Raw genomic sequence first — 18,976 nt, forward strand, 5'->3', positions numbered from 1 at the left:
TAAAAAACAAATATGAGCTTAAAGTTTGTTGCCAGCAACAATATTCATACATAGTATTGCTTGTTTTTCCAACTGAAAATGCTATTTTGGTTAGTATCTGTTTAATTATTTTATGTAGTACTGCTTGAGGCTATCTGATATGGGTGTCTATGGAAAAATGACTGTAATTCAATTTTATGATAATAATGACCTTGGTCTATGACAGGACTGAATTAAATATCAGTGAGAATTTACACAATTCACTGTGCTCAGGTTTATGCCACTTAACATTCCATGTTTAACTGGAGCACCTAAGTTAGGTGGGTGGATTTATATGTGTATTTGTCCTGAAACTCTCTATACTGTCAATGAAGACTGAGAGGCACTGTCAAAAGGCAGTTCAGATCTCAGATGAATGGAATTACACTTTGGGGTGCCTGCTGCCTCCATTTCTGCCTTTGCTGACCTTCAGAAGTATCGAAGGATAAGTGTTTCTACACTCAATGCATCAACTGAATGCTTAACAGTTATCTGGGGTGTGTACCATACACACATTCTATGGAATCACATACTCTCAAAATTGTTAATATTCAATATTATTTAAGAAAAAAAATAATATTTCTCGAGCACAAAGACAACAACCAGTTGAAAAAAATCCAGTGTCCAAGTCACTGCTTTGCACTGATCTTGGTGTTTCATTGGAAAGAAGTCTATAAGTGCCTGAAAATCAATTGTTTCTCAAGCAACATTGACTAATCTCTACAATCTTATACATTTAGTTGTTCAGCTTAATTTTTATTCTTTTTCAATATAGTCTAAAGGTATTGTTCTAATAATCCCAGATGCCCTCATTACAGATTGGCAAATACCTTATTTGATAACTTTACTTTTTCCTATTCACATTTTAGTGCCAGACCATTAAGCATTTTATTTAAGGAATCTACTTTGGTGCGGTAGAGGCAGGACTGATAAATACTGAGTGCTCAGAAGCTGCTCTTCATTCAATGCAGCTAAGGTGTAGAATAGTTTCTTAGATTCTAGGTATAAATCCCACTGATATCAAGTGAAGCATCTCTCCTGACGTTCAGCAACCATCTCTCCTTGACAACCGGTTGGTTCTTGGTTGTAAATAGCGTCAGGTTAAGAAACTGAACCAAACATTCCCTACTCCTTTTACATGTTGTTTCCCCTGCAGCACTGCTTTAAGAAGAGCCAACTCCTTCATTCTTGTTGTGTTTACAGGAAAACCAATTCCCGATTATTTTTTTGAAAGTGGAGGCCTGGCCACCTATCTAGAGGAGATAGAATCAAACATCTATATGTTTCTACAGCCTGATGATAGACAGACTCCCTGTGGCACTCTCTTGCCTTTCTAGAAAGGTCATCTGTGGAGTTCTGAGGAACAGTCTAAAAGAAGGATATAAGAGACAGAGTATAACATGGAAACAGATTAAGATATTTTAAACACAGTATATTTATTTAGCAATAAAAGAAAAGAAAATAACTAAGAAGAGTCTCTTCCACTTTAGAATATAAAATGGTAAATCTGTGTTATTCAATCAGTGCTACAAAACCAAATTAATTCCAGCACACAGTTAACTTTAATGGCCAAGTAAAGAAATTGAAAAATGAGCAGTTTCTAATAAGACTATCTAAAGCATAAAGGCCATTGCTCCTGAACAGATATTAGGCCTCAATTGGGAATTTTTTTAAATTTAACCCTGGCATGTCCTACCATGGCAGACTTACCATGAACAAAGAATAATAGAATGGTAAAACAAGCAGATGTTGATTCAAAATTTGGATTTCAGAATTTGACATGAAATATTTTAGAGCACATAATTCACATCTGACACTTTGGAGGTCAAGTCTTGCTAAATCAAGCTATTTTCATCTTAAATATCTAGTTAGGATTTCCATCACTTGTCCTAGACATTTTAATTCGGTGTTCAATCATGACTGATTTATTTTTATGGAAGGATAAGGCAACAAATAAGCATGCAGAGCATGACTCTCAAAATTATATACCAGTTCTAGACCCCATGGTTCTTAACTGGGTCTAGAGCTGGAGATTTGGACAGATATTTTTTTTTTGGTTTCAACAGTTCTGTCTCCACACCACTGCACTACAAGAAGAAAGCAACACTTTCAAAGGATTTTTGATGGAAATAAAGGCGAAACCACAAAGAAACAAAAACAATGAGGGAAAGATCATCAAGTTCCACATACCAATAAGAGAGTGTCCATTACACCCATGTAGGTATGGGAGTTACTGGTTCATGCTTTCGATTAATCTTAGGGTCCGACTTTCCAGGTAACTTCAACAACTGTGCTCATGCATATCTGAGCAGGACAAAACTTTGCTAATTAGCTTGGTTTTGCAAAAAATTAAAGATTCATTTTGCTGCTGCATCTACGTGGAATGTAGGCAACTCAGGCAGACCAATTAAGTAGAAGGTCTTAAATTTTAGTCTTTCATCTACCACAGATATCACATAATAAGCAGGCAAGTGTTTGCTACATTGTGTGTTGACCTAAACTTGCAAATTTTTTTTTGTTTTCTTTTTCCCTCAAAGTCTATTTAAAGGCTCTAAGCTATTAATAACCTCAATTTTCCCATAAAATATTTTTTGTAAATGTTGCCAGGATCTATTACCTCCCTTAATTTAATAGCCAGAGCTTTACTGTGCAAGCAACTACAGAAATTATACCTCATGGAAATTTCCCCTCATCTGAACTGCCTTCAGTAGAGAGGTGCTGAAGAAAATAAATAAATTTAATAATCAGAGTTACTAATGAATAGAAGAGTGAGCTGTTACAACCCACCCACAAATAAACAGGAAACAGGAAACTTCAGTGCAAAGTTCAGGCTTAATTAGACACAGTCTTTAAATGCAGCCTGCTCTGACTTCTCCCTGGCACAGGCCACACAACCACATCTAGTAATTCATACAACACCTGGAAAGGAATCCACCCATATTTTTGCTCAAGATTCTTGATGTTATTTAATCATCCACTCATTCATCCAGTTTTCTGCTGTTTCATAGTAAATCTCTCACTCTAGCCCTCCTTCATTTTAAACAGCTGCAGTATGTAACATACACTATCATTTTGCTATAATTTTTTCCCTACAAATTGTCATAATGAAAATACTGTTATCTATTTTATCTTTTATTTACAATAATAAAAAATAATTATTGCCTTTTGTTTTATTGGAAGGACTTTAAGTATTTGGATATATTAAAAATTTAATTTAGGGTCACAGTATCTCCTGTCCTGTTAGGAAGTCAGATATTGTTGAGTAAGTGATAAGCAGGAAGGATCTGGTGATTCAAAGACTTTCAGCCCTGCTGCAGCCTTGGCAACAGTCTCATTACCCTCAATGTCACCACAATTTCACCCCAATGTTAATTTGAAATTTCCTTTCCAACAGTTGCATCACTTAGATTGTGAAACAAAAAGGAATTCATAAAAATCATGTTGTCCTGTAAGATATGCCCTACTTACTGTTTCTAGGTACAATGCAAGCAACAATGCAATAAAAGACTATGAAAAATTACAATGACTGCTGACAGGACCAGAGCAATTGGCACAAACTGAAATACAAGATGTTCCTCCTAAACATCAAGAAACACATTTTTACTCTGAGGATGGCTGATCACTGGCACAGGTTGCCCAGGGAGATTGGGAATGCATCTCTGATCTTGGAGATATTCAAAAGCCATCTGGGCATAGTCCTGGTCCAGGTCTAGGTGGTCCTGCTTGGGCTGGGAGGCTGGACTAAATGACCTCCAGAGGTCCCTTTCCAACTCAAGCACTCTGTAATTCTGTAACACCTGCCAAGTGGATCGGCAGGTGTTACAGAATCAAACAGCCCAAGCTGTTTGATTCATGGCCCAAGAAAATGCTATTATTACTTCCTTACCAAATATTACTGAACAAATTTTTACTGTGATACTGCAAAAGAAAGGTGCCTGCAATCCCTCTACAGAAATAGATTAATAGAGCACAGTAATTACAGCCCCCTGCAGTACCTCCTAAGATGTCAGCCAGCAATGGCTATTGCCCTCCAATCCAATTCATAAAACTCATAAAAGAATAGTTCCAAAAGATATCATAATTCCATGCATTTGCACAAGTTTCCTTTAGGACAGATTTCCAGCGACCTTAGCCAGTGGCTGTAATTATTCATTACATAAAGGCCCCTTTTCAGTGTTCAAGAAAGTGAGGACAAACTTCATACTGTCTAGATTACAGCTCAAGTTGAGCAATATCAACTTTAAATAGCAAATTAATTTTTTTATAGACCATGTTTAATCCATGGGCAGAACCTTACAGTTATGATCACCACCTGGTGCAATACATATAAAATTCACTGCCACTTTTGAGAGACACTACAGCTTATGCTAGATTTCAATGCTACTTAAGGTTTCAAATAAGGATTTAAATGGGATTTGGAGATGTGGAATGAGAGGGGTGGCTAAACTAGTCATTTGCCAGGGTGGTGCACTTGCTGGGAAGTAATTGTGTGTGGTTTTTAGACCAAAAAGAAGTAATAGAACATGCCTTTTATTAATTATATAATTAGATTCTGACTATACATATAACTTTAAATATAGGCTCAATGTAGATAAAATATATTAAACAAAACAATAAAAAGAAAATATGTCTTATCAGGTCATCTGTCTTATATGCCTTTGCTAAACCACATGAAACTGAGCTAAAAATGCTTCAATGTTTTTTGTCAGACACTACAATTAAAGAAAAATGCAGCAAGCAAGTCTTTTTTCCAATGATTTTTTATGTGTTAGATACCCCACAAACATGCAAAATTGAAAAAACTATTATTTTTCTTATTGATTTATTCAGTTGGTAAAAAGGGTATGACAGTAAAGGGAATGCACAGTACCTGTGTTTTGGTCTTTCTTAAGGTTGTAATAGAGAGGTTATACATTTCATCTGAGCTGACAGCAGTTTGAAATGTTATAGATAGGCTTCCTGAGCACAACCATTACTTACTGTTTGACTGTAATGTCAGTCTTTTTCTGCTTTTTCAATATTGTTTGCACTTTGCCTCTGTGAAAAGGGTCTTGATTGAACTATACAAGAGGAGATATTTCTATCTTTCTATGGGATCAATGAAGATGTGTTTACAGGTCCAGGACACAGTGTACATACCACAATAATGGATTTTAGTCTGTTTGTTGACTGAAAGCTCCTTTCCTTTGTAACTTGTCAATCTTGCATCTATTACTTGATTGCAACATGAAAGGCTATTTGGACAAGCTCTGAAACAACAACTGTATCAATCTAACCAAAGTGGTTAGCTACACTAAGTATGCAACCTTTAGCAAGATAAATCACTTTAAACTTGAAATCATGCAGGACTTTGTGTCCCCATCTATCATCTCTACTGCATGCACAGTTTTCTTTAAAATGTTTTTATTGAAGTACTCATCAGCATGCAATTGCACTGAAATAATGAAAATTAAAGCCACACAAAATTAACCTTTATAATTCTGAACATAAGCTGAAACCATATGAATGAATCCAACATGTAGCTTTTCCATAACTGATATTTTGTATCCTACAATGACCAATGCATATTTAATCAAGAGTGACTGTCCTTGGCTTCCAGATCTCACATTTTAATGTAGTTCATTAGAGGAGCACAGTCTGAACTTCCTTACCTCTCTAGGTAGTGAGAAACGCATAGCCTGAAACTTCTCATTAAATTTATTGAGTCTTGAAACATACATTAATTAATAATCCAAACAAAAGTATTCATCCCCTAAAACAAAGTACAGTTAAACCATTTGAATGTATGACCTTCAAGTGCAAAGAAATTCCTCAGGGAGACAGTATGCAGCACAAACTCTGTCAGAAATCTCATACTGTTGCACAAAAAAAAAAAAAAGACTCTGAGTGTTATAATGAGCCCAAGACAAGTGAGACTTCAGGGAGTGTGAGCCAACAGGGTGAGTTTGCACTAAAGTACCACAGAGGTAACTTTGCTGAGCCAAAAATGTTTGCAGGGGCAAACACTCTAATCACAGTAGCAGGATTAACAGAGACAGGGACTCAGAGTTCAACAATAGCTGTAATCTGCAGTGAATTTTCTTGGGTTTCCTCTCTACTTTGTGCTAACTAGAGCCAGCAGTGGGAGCACCTGATCCTCCTAACTCAAGTGCTTTCCAGCTCTAAAGGTCCACATCCATGCAGTCTGTTGGCCACACATGGCAGTGAATTAAAACTGTCATTTTCACTCCACAACAGTTTTAAGACATGCATTGGGCTCCAGCACATTCTAGCAGACCACTGCAACTGTACAGAATTGGATATGCTTTTCTAGAAAACCAAACACTGAACCAAAGGTGATACTGAAAGAAATGCTGGGAAAGTTGATACAGCTCCGAAAAAGAGCCAACAAAAAATGATGTCCCTCTTAACAAGGCCCAGCCATTTGAAAAGTATTCATAAATTGCAGAACACCAATGCATTTTCTTCCCATAGTGGTAATTTCTAAAATTATCATTGCTAGAAGCAGCTATTTCTCAATTGGAATAGCAGAACAATAGTTGGCTTGACCTGCAGTCTGTAATTCCCTAGAAGCAAGCACAGCCACACGAAAAGACGAAAAGGACAGCAAACACCTGTTTCAAAAATAATTTCCTATTCAGCAGTGATTAGGCTGCTATCAAGGGAAAATGTTGCAGTCTTGGTGGTATCATACTGGAAAGCTTCAATGGCAGTAGCAATTTTAGTAACACAGCTTTTCAGACTAAAGTGTAGAAATGTTCTTTCTAAATTGCATAAGACTGTGCCTGTTCTACTCGCCTTTGTTCATACTTGCTCACAAAAGTCACAAGTAATTAACTTCTACCTGAGTGAGTCATGGTTCTAAAAGCTTATCCTTTTAAAAAGACTATGGCAATGAGTTCAGAAAGAACTGGAGATCAGCATATAACAAATTCTTTTTTTTTTGATGTTTCACAGTCTGTTTCTGAGAAACTTATGCTCTTTGGCCCTTACATTTCTGAGTCTAAGTAAAATAAGCTCCACAACAACTTTAGAAAACATTTCTGTGGTTGTTCACTAATGGATGTCCTCTTAGTTTTGCAGAAGTGCAGCAGAAAACTCTATTAACATTCCTTTGTCACTTAAAATACTGTTGTGTAGTTATATGTAGTTCCAAGTATTTATCTGTGGTTTAAAGTAATCACAGAAGCAGTGAGGTGGTTCGTCAGCTTCCCATACACACAGGCTGCTGAATTCTGTTTGTAATCATGTTGCCAAATCCCACACAACTCTGAACAATGATGCATTAACTGTGTCTGCTGAATATTAAGAGCCTTCAACATTTTTTACAGAACTTTCAGTTTAAAAGGTAATGAAAAATTATTTGTAGACCTGTATTTCCAATTCCTGTAAGCACCTTTGTTTCAGTCTCAATGCCATATAATTTATCATATTAGTCATCATAATATGGGACACATGATGCAGCCTGAAGAAAGACAATGAATAAACTAAGTACATTTCTGGTTTTTTATCCTGTTTTCATCATCTAAAAAGGAAGTTTCTAAAGATAGAAGAGGAGAGCAGCAGGAGCACTAGTAAGGATGGAAGCAAATCAGTATTCCATTTACAATGCCAGCCAGCAAACAGCTTTCTGTATAACACAGTATCCAAAGAAACAGTTAAGAAACCTTGGGGTTTTTTTGAGAAAGTAAGGGGAGACAAAGAACATAATCATTAAATGTCTGTAATAAAATATATATTACGTTTTGCAATTTCTGGTTATACGATTGCCAAAAATCCCTAAATAGGACAAGCTGCTACTAGTTACTTTATATAAGCATCAAAAGATCCAAATTGCGGAAAAACATCAATACAAGCCAGTGGCAAGTGACAGCCCCTCAGCACCAGCAGCTTAGGCTCTACATAAAAGGTTTGTGGTACAACTTCATATGGCATTAGTGGATTCACCTTTTTATAGGCAGAAGTTTGTCTGAGTAAGAAAGCTACAGCAGGATGGCATGTGTGAAGAAGTCTAAATTTGACAGAACTGACTTTTCAGTGATCTTCCCTAAGAGCCATCAGTTTTAAGATACTCAACTTTGGTAAATTAGAGGCACAATAAGACAAAGACAACTTAGATTCGAGTCAGATTTAAAGGACGCCACACTTTCTGCTGTTTTCTTCGAAAACAATTATAAATTTGACATCCAGAGCAATATTAAAGTGCTACCTGTCCCCGATTTAATTTTTTAACTCTGGGGACACAGCACACTTTCCCTGCTTATAGTATGCACTCCATTTAAGTCAATGGAAGCTGTAGTCTTAAACTGACTTCCCACTTGACAGCTTCACGTGTCACCTTGATGTCACTACCTCTGTCAGTCCCAGCCAGTTTTATTTTTGTCAGCCACAAGTAGAAATAAAAGAATGTCCACATATGTTCTTTTCAAAGCTTGATACAGAGACTATTTTTGTAGTTAGCGCACAAATGCTCAAGCCATAGCTGGATAACTTCTGCTAATCCACCCTATCACGTCAGGCTGACAAGCCCTGATTATGCTTGCTGCATGTTGTAATATGTATAAGTGAGAAAACAGACAGCATTTTTCTGAATATATATATGTGTATCAGTGTCAAGCACCACTTATATTACCTGCACAAACCTCTGGTCCAGGGAATGATTTTACAGTCTAACTGACAGTAAAGTTTAAATACAATAGAGAGCATCAGTAGCATGGTATTTTTAAACTGGTAGCAGAAATAAGAATGTTTTTGACTCTAAGTGTTTTTAATCAGAAGCAAATATTTGCACCAGAAAACCAGGCCTCAGATCACATAGCTTTTCCAATTTTTCATCTGAAATTGAAGAATTTTCTTAAAAATTTTTCAAAACCTTTACAACATAAATTTTTGTGTTTGCGTAGCAGCCTTCTAAGTTCCTACAATATGGCAAAAAAAATTTGCTTGTTGCCCAGTTTATACAATCTTTAAAAAGCTGGATTTGAGAATCAAGTTTCATCTTCCCTCAAGTTGCATAATAGATAGAAGAAAATTATTTTAAATCTAGATCTGATTAGTAAATTCAAAGTAATCTTCAGTACAAACTGAATGAAAGCCATTTTATGAATTGCAAAGATGGACACCTGCTTCACAACCTTGTTGCTTAAAAAAAGGAAAACACACATCATTACTTATTTCCTGCCACTTTTTAAAGGCAATTTACAAAATTCATAATAGAGGGATATAAAAATTTCTTTTTTAATACACAACTTATTAAATGAGCATAAATGTAATTTGGAAGTAAGACGATTCACATCATGCTTGGCTCAGAAGTCTTTTCATGCAAGAGACATAAAACCATTAGTAGAAAAAATATACATAATGCAAGGAAGAATGGAACAAGGACAAGTTTTGGACCTTTTTACCCCTCATAAGTTCCAAAGAATTTCATCTTACTCATCACTTCACTCAGAACCACACACTAGATCACTCACTCTCCTCGTGACTCATGATTTTACTTCAGCCCAATGGAAAACCTTCACCAGGAGTGACAACATAGATATCTGGAAACATTCATGTAGTCAGAGCAATCTCTGGACAGCTGAGAAACATTTTGAATTCCTTCATACAATTTGCTTTCAATCCAACTTGCAACCCACAATTAGTATTTCCAAACTTCACAGGCAACACACCCAACCAACCTCTCATCTTGGGGCTGGGGGGAAACCAGAACAACTTTGTTTCTGTAAAACAGAGCACATTATCCTCCTACCTACAGGAAAGGATGTTCAACCATCGGTTCACAGAAAACATCTTTCTTCAGACCTGATGAAGTTCTGAAAAGCTGTGATATTTAAAGTATTTTCTGGTTTTAGGGCTCTATTCCTTTATGTCAGATTCTAGTTTGTGAAATCTGTTTCTTTATTAACTGCACTACATATCTCTGTATTAATTATTACTGTCATCTTATTGCAGGGGTTCCCTACTGTTGTCTCCTTATCACAAAAATTCCATCCCTTCTTGGTGTTTCTCATGGGCATCTCCTCAGAGCACTGACTCTTTCGTCTTCACAAAGCAGCCAACTGACTCCAGCTCCCTTCTCAACCAGCCACCCCACTCTTTTATACCACTCACCATCTTATTGGTTACAGCTGTGGCCTGTTAAAGTCAGGCCTGGTCCTAATCTTTGATAATTGGCCCAGCCGCAACTCCTTAGGGGTAAGATTACTTTCTACACTATCTTTATTTTCTTATATTCTATCCCTCCGCAAAATATAATTAAGTCTGGTGGCCTTTGGAGCTAACACTGTTCTGCTTTCTATATAAGACTCAGGTGCCCAAAGTTTAAATGTTGCAATGTGAGAACTGCTATCTCTAAATACTTTTCTGGTTTCTCATTTTACCTGGGAGAGGATACAAAGCAAAAACCTTTCTCCTCCACAAAAAATGAGAAAGTTTCTAATGAAATACTGTACAATTACCACATAAGATTATTAACTTTGGTAAGGGGTCTAATTGTTCATGAAGTTGGTAAGTTTGACCAAAATGATCATTTTGGAAGTATATAATTGATCAAGGATTTTTCAAATATCACAGTTTTATGTTACAGTGCTGAACCATCATGTATGTTTATACATATTGTATGCATTTGTAAAATCAGATCATACATTTAGGTTAATTAAATGCCTGCATAAGTAAATGTATGTATTTAAACATTATCTTAGTGGGAAGCCATGATGAAATAGTGCAGCTGATTAAATCAACCAGGTAAATTCTCCCTACAGACATAGAAGGAATTTCTGAAAATATTTCCCAGATTTCTTTTTCCTGAAAAGTTGGCTATCTTGTTAATTCATGAAGTTATTAACTATCCAATAAATTCAGCATATCCCTAGTTGTAAGCTGTCAGGATGTGACATAACATCCTATAACATGATGCTACATGGTACATAATGCCTTAAATTAAAAAGAAAAAGAAAGCAAGACATTTCTTTCAGAGAAATAGTGGGTAGCTAATCTGAATATTTGGGGTAATTGGCTGTAGGAAGAGAGAGGGAGATCATTATTTCAGATTCCCTAGTGAGTGTTAATTAGTCATATTGCTTCATTGCTTGACAAAGAGAACATTGCTCGTACTGCTAAATCTATAATGACACATAGGCTTTTGCAGAACAGGTATTTTAAACTACCTTGACTGACTGACAGGTGGGTATTTCTATTCATAGTTGAATGTGCTCACAGAGTTAAAGTTATGTTGTCTCAGAGGCATGAGAGTTTTCTCATCCTGAGCATGAGAAGCTTTATTTTTAAACAACAGGGAACAAATTGCACCCTGACCATTAAAATGGGAGTCCTCTATTTGTAAGCATCAAGGGTACATGCTTGCCTTTAAAAACGTGGCCTACACAGCCAGGCAGCAGTCAACAGCTGTAGGTGAATCACAAGTGCTTTGCTGTCATGTTAGGCATCCAAGTCCAGCACTGAGGTGCAGGAGTGGCAGTATCACACCTGTCAAACTTTTGTTGTCTGCTTTTGACAGCCAGATGTTTAGCACTAAAAACATGGGTAAGTAAAATATAGTATCACAAAGACAGTTGTATTTTTCTCTATATCTTTGACATGACTACACAGTCCAAAAAGAGAGATGATGAATACTGGCTCTACTGCCTATATGAACCTCAGATTATGGTTCTTATTCCAAATAATGTTAATTTATTGACATCAAGCAGTTAAATAGCAAGGACTTGGAGAAAACAAATAGAAAGTTATGTGATGATCCGGCATTCCCAGACATATGAAATGTTTTCAAATTGCTTTACTCCATGCTGAAACCTGGTCTTTCTCCTCCTAACAGGATTACTAATTGCAACAAGACGTGGGAATAATGTGTGTGACTGGCTATTGGATATTATTTCCCCCCTCTGTTTTTCAAATGAGACACTAGCCGAGGCATGCAGTTACCTGTTAAGTAACCCACTTTATCATCTACAGTGTATCTTGCTCTTTAGCAGGGAGGATTCTCATTCTGTTCATTATTTTCTGTGTGCATTTAAGTTAGGACTCAACAGATAAACATGAAAAATTAAAGCTGGAGAGATGGAAAGGTTCTTGCTGATAGTTTTGTGCTCTATATTACTTAATCTACTGAGCTAAAACTTGCAATGCCTTGAAAGCCAGTTTATTGGCTTTCCTACCTTGGAAATGTTTTTGAGGGCAGAGGTTTTTGGAGGGTAATGTTTTATCAGACTTCCCTACCTTGGAAATGTTTTTGGAGGGCAGAGTAATGCTTAAGAAAAGGAACAGCTTCACCCAGGAAGTCACCATTTCATGTCTGACAGAACAACTAGACAACTATCTCTTCCCACAAACTGCATGAACAATCCTGATAACACTTCCTACAGGAAATTAACCACCATAGTATCTGAATTCCAACACAGCTTTGTCAGGAATGACTCTGTCCTAGAAGAAGATGGCATTATTTTTTATACATTACAGTGCTCCTCTTGCAATCCAGATGTAAGTGCACTTACTGGATACTTTCATATGAAAAAAATATGAGGAGATTTCCACAAAATATAGGCTATTCAGACTTTTGTTAAATATGACTTTACATGCCCACCCCACTCAAATGTAAATACAGAGGGCTACATTTACTGTGCAGGTGTAACTTTACCGACTTCATCAAAGTGGTTCGGTGACTGGAGTATTAGATGACCCTCAGAAGGTACTTTCTTTTTACATAGAAATTCTGACCTCTCTTATCTCACCTACCTCACAAATATAGTGGAGGTTTATCTTCATAAAGTATCACAAGACCTACTGTACTTTGAAATTGCTAAAAATTAGCCTGACTACCATTACTCAGCATGAAAATATACGTGTCATAATTATGACAGTCTGTCAATGTCTACAATAGGAGCAGCTTTTATGAGAGGTGGTTACACCTTACATGACATTGAAGGATATAAAAACTCCATCCATAGCATAAGGCCATACAGCAGTGAAATAAAGTTACTACTGATTTATAATGACATTTTCAACAGGTATTAGGTATGGTAATAGATATGGTAGGGTAATAGCCACCTGTGTCCAATCTTGTCTTGACTTAAACTTCAAAATTTGTTATAAGAACTTTAAACAGCAAGGCTCCAGATGTTCTGTGACTGAATCTTTGAGGTTTCATAACAAGAGCTATGGTCCCACAGTGTTTAAACCCCTATAACTCCCCTCTTGAGGCACATTAGAAGTCCCTGTTATCAACAAAGGCATGTATACAAAAAAGAGAAAATATCTCTAAAATGGTCTTTTTAAACCATTCTAATGATTTTTTTCCCCAGCATGTAGCATTTAATATTTTTAAGGCACCACACATACATTAACTAATGTATCCTGACGATATCCCTGTGAGGTAAATGTTGTCTATAATCATCACTATTTACAGGTGGTGCTGCAACTGACACAGAAGGCCTTCTTCATTCATGAGGTACAGTAGGGATGCATTTACATTAGTTAAGTGTCTACATTAGTTAAGTGTCATAAATAATTTTAAACAAGTCCTTCCTGCATGTTTGCAGCAAAGGTAGAATTGGAACCTTTTTTTTCCTCATCAGTCCTCAGGTGCAGTACACTAGTGTGCTGCCTAATGACTTTAAGCAATTCTGGACAACGCCTTCAGCTGCCATTAGCACCTGCAATTTTTCTGAATCAAGCAAAGTTGTACTGAAATTAGGCCAAAGGCTTTCCGAACAGTTTTGCACACAGACTTTTAATGTTTCATTTTCTGTCAGCACCTGGTCTCTTCAGAAACACATGTTTACATTTTATTGAATTGCACATGTACTCTATGCTTTTTGGATAGCTGCAGACATATTAATATTGAACTGTAAAAAGCCACATATTGGTAATGAGCCCGTTTTGTGTCTTGGCTCATGGAAAGGAATGTGGAAATACCTTGTTCTGTAGTGTTTTTTCCTCTGACAATACTGATACCGTGCCGCAGGCAATCTGAAAATAATAGCATGAGGTTAACTGACAATTGCATGTGTATTTACACCAGTAGCCTGATATTATCATATTGTTAAAAAAAATCTGGGGCTAGAATATGCAACTAAATAAATTTCTAGACATTGAAAGCAGCTGAAGGTAGAAGAGACATTATGCTTGAACCGTTCACATAGCTCACACAGCTCACACATTCTGTATACATGCCATTTCAGAAATCTCTGAGAATCCTAGAGCAGTGGCAGGCACAAGGAAAGATTTAAAATGTGGCAGAGCATTAACTCAGCAGTACGTGCATAACCAGTGCTCCCATGGAATCTAACAGAATCTTTACATAAATGCACTATCAGGTCACTTAGAGCAAGAAAATTAAGCAATGAAGGATTAATCTGGAAATGAACAGGTTTTGAGAGATGGGATTATCTACAGTTTTCTTAAAGCAGTAAGATATTTTTTTCAGGAACTAGGGGACAGTTGAAGGCCCTAAGCTGCAAGGTCTTAAGGAATTGTATTCATAGGACAATTAAGAATTAGTGTCAATATGTAACAAATGGATGTAGTACAGCCCACAAAACACACTATTTAGAGATCCTATTGAAACTATCCTGCCAGTTTCTTGAAAGCTCCCATCCTTACAGTCTGTACTAAGCAGAAAGACAACAGTTGCATTCAATGTAGAGTCTGAATAAACTCTGTGCCTCTCACTGGACCATGTCTTACCAATCAACTCCTCTCCCTGTATCCCCTGTGCTACTTTTATGTGTCTCGACATTCATACAGGTTCCCATTAAGCTGTGCAATTTACCCTAGAAACACTGCTACAAAGCTTAAGACTTTTCATACCTACAAAATTAAATCAGGTCCCTTCACCGTGCTTAGAAACATGTTTTCTTGTTTTGTGCAAGGTTTTTGTTAGCAGTATTATTCTAGATGTTCATGAAGTAATAAATAAGTCTCTGAAAGCCCAGTACTCACAGCTTTTTCTTGGTACATTATTTCCCTTTAACTTTACTGTCCTGACATGTAAAACTACTCTTGCAAATTAAATAAATTTTCGTTTTCCTTTGAGTTAGAAGGACGAAAACAAACTTCACTAATGTAATTTTAATTCTATAAGAAGTTTTATTTATTGTTTTGTCTACTGTACAACAAAAATTGAGTCTCCTAGAGCATATGTTCTGTAGCTAGAGATGACTATCGAGAAGTTTAGGTGGTATCATGGTTTTAGTGTTGATGACTGAAGAATTTATGGGGCAATTTCTGGGAAAGTACACTATACCTAACCTTTTCACCAGCTTTCTTACTCTCTGACTTTAAATATTTTTTTACTCAATCAATAATTTCTTAGCTGACAAAAACAATTTTCTAAAAGCTATGGTAGTATGTAGAATTTGTTATACAGCATAATTCAACTTGTCATGTTGTCCAATAGAAATATTACCAGAAGGCAATCTACCAGTTTCAGTCACTGTCACCAGAGTTTAAACAACAACATGGCATTTGAGAAACAGGGGTTTGCTATAAAATCTACATCAGCTAGCGGTGGCAACCTTCCATACCATGTCACCTTAGGTGGTGGACTCAGTCAATACCTTTTAAATCGTTACTTTCTCAGAGTAAATGAAATTGTGCAAAGCAGAGAACTGGAAACACTTTCAGACCACTGAGCTGGTCTGCTGAGCATGATACAGTATTGCTACTAGAACATCTTTCAGAACAACCCCCTTAGCAATTATCACAGCCCTTAAAGTATTACAGCAGGACCCTTAAAAAATAGGAGAATGTGTGCCCGCTGAGACAAATTTACTAGAAAAGGGACAATAATATGAAACAAAATAAACTCACATTCTCTCCTCATCTCTCTCCAAATCTGTATAGGTATCCCCAGTGCCCACAGAACTCGGGAACAAAGGATGGGAGAAGAAATTGCAAAGCATGGCTACAGCAGCCCTACCTGCCACATTTTGGGTGCTTTTTCTATGTTGCTGAAGGAAGAAGGCAGGGGCTGACAAAGATCCTTTGCCACCACTGAGGAATCTGTGCCATATCCCACTCTAAGTGACAGTCTGATCCTTGCCTTGGATTAGCCAGCTCACCCTAAATTAAGATGCTGGATGTGCATTCCAAGTTGTGAATTTCTGAATCTTCTTTGGGGACCTCATGTCTAAAAGCTAATCCAACTCAGATAGACTTCTAACACCATGTGATGTTAACATTGTAAACAGTGACCAGGTAAGGGACCCTGGAAGTTAAGAAAAGTGACTTGGAAAGATTTGTTTCTTCTGTTCCTGCAACAGCACCTATTGGTGCTTCTCTGCTTTGCATGACAACACCTTCTCAGTCCCAAAAGCACGACTTCTCAACGTTTATATGCTCATTTTGGACTTGTGATACCTAGCACTGATGAAAGAAGTTGTGTAATGCTGATGTGATCCTCAAAATAGCGCCTTAGTACCGAAAAGCTAGGGCACAGATTTTACTAATTCCAGCTATATTTAGGATTGTGCTGTCTTATAGTTTCCCCAGTAAGCTTCTATTAAGTTAAATGTCATGTGTCTAATTCCAGCATGCCAAAGGCGCTGGAAGAAACTATCCCAACAGCAAGGTCACTTGGTTCATAAATCATTGCAACTGATGTCAAATTTTCACAGGAACTCTAAATCCAAGGCTTGAACAGAGAGATATAAAACTTTCAAACAGAAAAGATTCATCCTCTCTGTTTGCCCTGAAATTCAGTTTATTGTAATCAAATACATAGTCCAGAATCTCCAAACAAAAATTAAGTTTCAGATACTTTCCAAGAAACTAATTTATGTAATAAATCTAATTAAAAATTAATTCCTTTAGTGTGTTTTCAGTGAATTGAGGCCTTTCCCAAGTTGCTCTCTTTGGGAGGTGGCTCTTGTCACACTTTTCATAAAGCCTAACTCTATCTGCAGAGATTAGAAAGTAACAAAACTGAATATTACAATATCATTCATGTTACTGACTTATGTTAGTCTAAATGTATGAGACAAGAAGCAGAATACTGTTATTTTCTAAAGACTGTGCATGCCTTACAAACTATTAAAGTCATACCCCTAGCCTTTTGTGAGCAGTGCTACAACAGAAAAGTCAGGCATCTTCAAAATAGAATCTTTTTGCTTTCCTGTCAGATTGCTTTATCCTTTAAAATGTATTCAAGTTTTTTTTTTTTTTTCTTTTTAGAAATAGAAACCAAAATATTTTTGGGGAATTTTTTACACTTTTTTTTTCTAGAGAAGTCATATTATTTTAAATTTTCAGAATTTTATAATTTTATAAAATCAGACTAGTTTGTGAATAGTGGTATCTAGTTTAAATCTGCACTTCCAAGTGACACAAATACTCTACTGAAAAATTTCGCGCAGTTCTACACGGATCGTCGTGGTTTCACAGTTGTGGCAGGGATTCAGGCAGGCTCTGCTGTGGCAGGTGGGGTGGCAGCTCTGGTGCTGCCTTCCCTGGCTGGCACTGCTGAATCCTGTGCAGAGGAGCGTCACGCCTGCTCTCCTGACGTGCTGCCGCCGATGGAAGAGACAACCAGGAGAGAAGGAAGCGTTGCTGTCAAACTCAGAATAGAAGCACCAGCCCTTGGGATGGCTATGCCTCCTGCATTGGCTGGAGATCTGGAGGGGACTTGAGCAGAGGGAGCTCATGCCCTGGGTAGTCCTTGGAGACAGGCAGAGTCATCCCCTACCACATGATCAGCTGCCCGAAGTCATCTCCTCCAGATTTCACCAACAATACCCACCTGTGCTGTTTCATCTCTTAGATATGAGATTACAATAATTTGATATTTTCCAAGAAGGAAATAGGATTTATGCATTATGGTTATGTGTAACACCTATCAAGAGTTTACCTATTTATTAAGGAGGTCTATCTGCACCAACCTGAGGCAGCTCCCCCCCCCACCCCGGTCTAGGCCTCCCAGATTACAAGTCGTCTTAATTAATCTTCCAAATATCTGACTTTTTTCCCCATTAGCAATAAAATATTTCCCTATTTTGTCTTTCAGTACTTCTGAGCCAGATGCAATTATTTCTTGCTACACATTGGTGGTCACACTTTCTTTTCTCTCTTATCTCCTTCTTGACTATGTGAAAAAATAATCAACAACCCAGAAAGAAATTCAATCCTTACCATACCATCTATTGCAGGTGAATGTGCCATGTAGGATTTGATTAGTAAAGTTCTTAAGACCTATCTTACATTCATAACATCAATTTCTTTTAGAGGAAGAACTTCAGAGTTTTGGGCAACCAGAGGTACAATATCATTAAACATTTTTTACAGAAGGAGCCTTGTGTATGAATATATACCTTAGAATCATCCATACTTCCAAAGCACTCTATCCTAACTCCTTCTTCACCAACCCGTCTCTTCAGCTACAGCTTCTCCCCAGAAAATTTCTCAGGAACTTGAAAGCTCTGCTTCTTTTTCAAACTGGCATAGTTGGATCACATAATTTTTCCTCTGTTCTAGGCTTCCTCCATAAGCACATAAAACACAGTAGTAATCATAGTTTCTCTGTATTGGTGAAGTGCAGCACACCAGCAAAGGGACGTGCAATTTTTTGCTTTTTAATATATGAATAAAATTTTTATTACACAGAAAATATTTTAAAGAAAATAAAGATGCATCAATATTTAAGATATTAAAGTACTAGAAATACTTCCCAATTTACTTTAAAGCTGAAAATTTTCTTTGTTTCTTTTTCTGCCTCAATTTTCTTTGTTTCTTTTTTCCCCCTACTCATACACCTAAGCTCACCATTCACTCTAGTCTAAATATTTGCTCTACTGATAGTTCTTTGATGTATGATCCAAAACACAGAATTGTTAGGGTATGTTTAGAGCAACATAAGAGTGTAGATTCAAAGGCAGCCAAAAGCTGCTGAAGAGCTTCAAATCTAATGAGGCACAATTTATGAGAAGAGATAATTTCTTCTACCAGACTC

Source organism: Camarhynchus parvulus, chromosome 5 (assembly GCF_901933205.1).
Source record: "Camarhynchus parvulus chromosome 5, STF_HiC, whole genome shotgun sequence".
Lineage (NCBI taxonomy): Eukaryota > Metazoa > Chordata > Aves > Passeriformes > Thraupidae > Camarhynchus > Camarhynchus parvulus.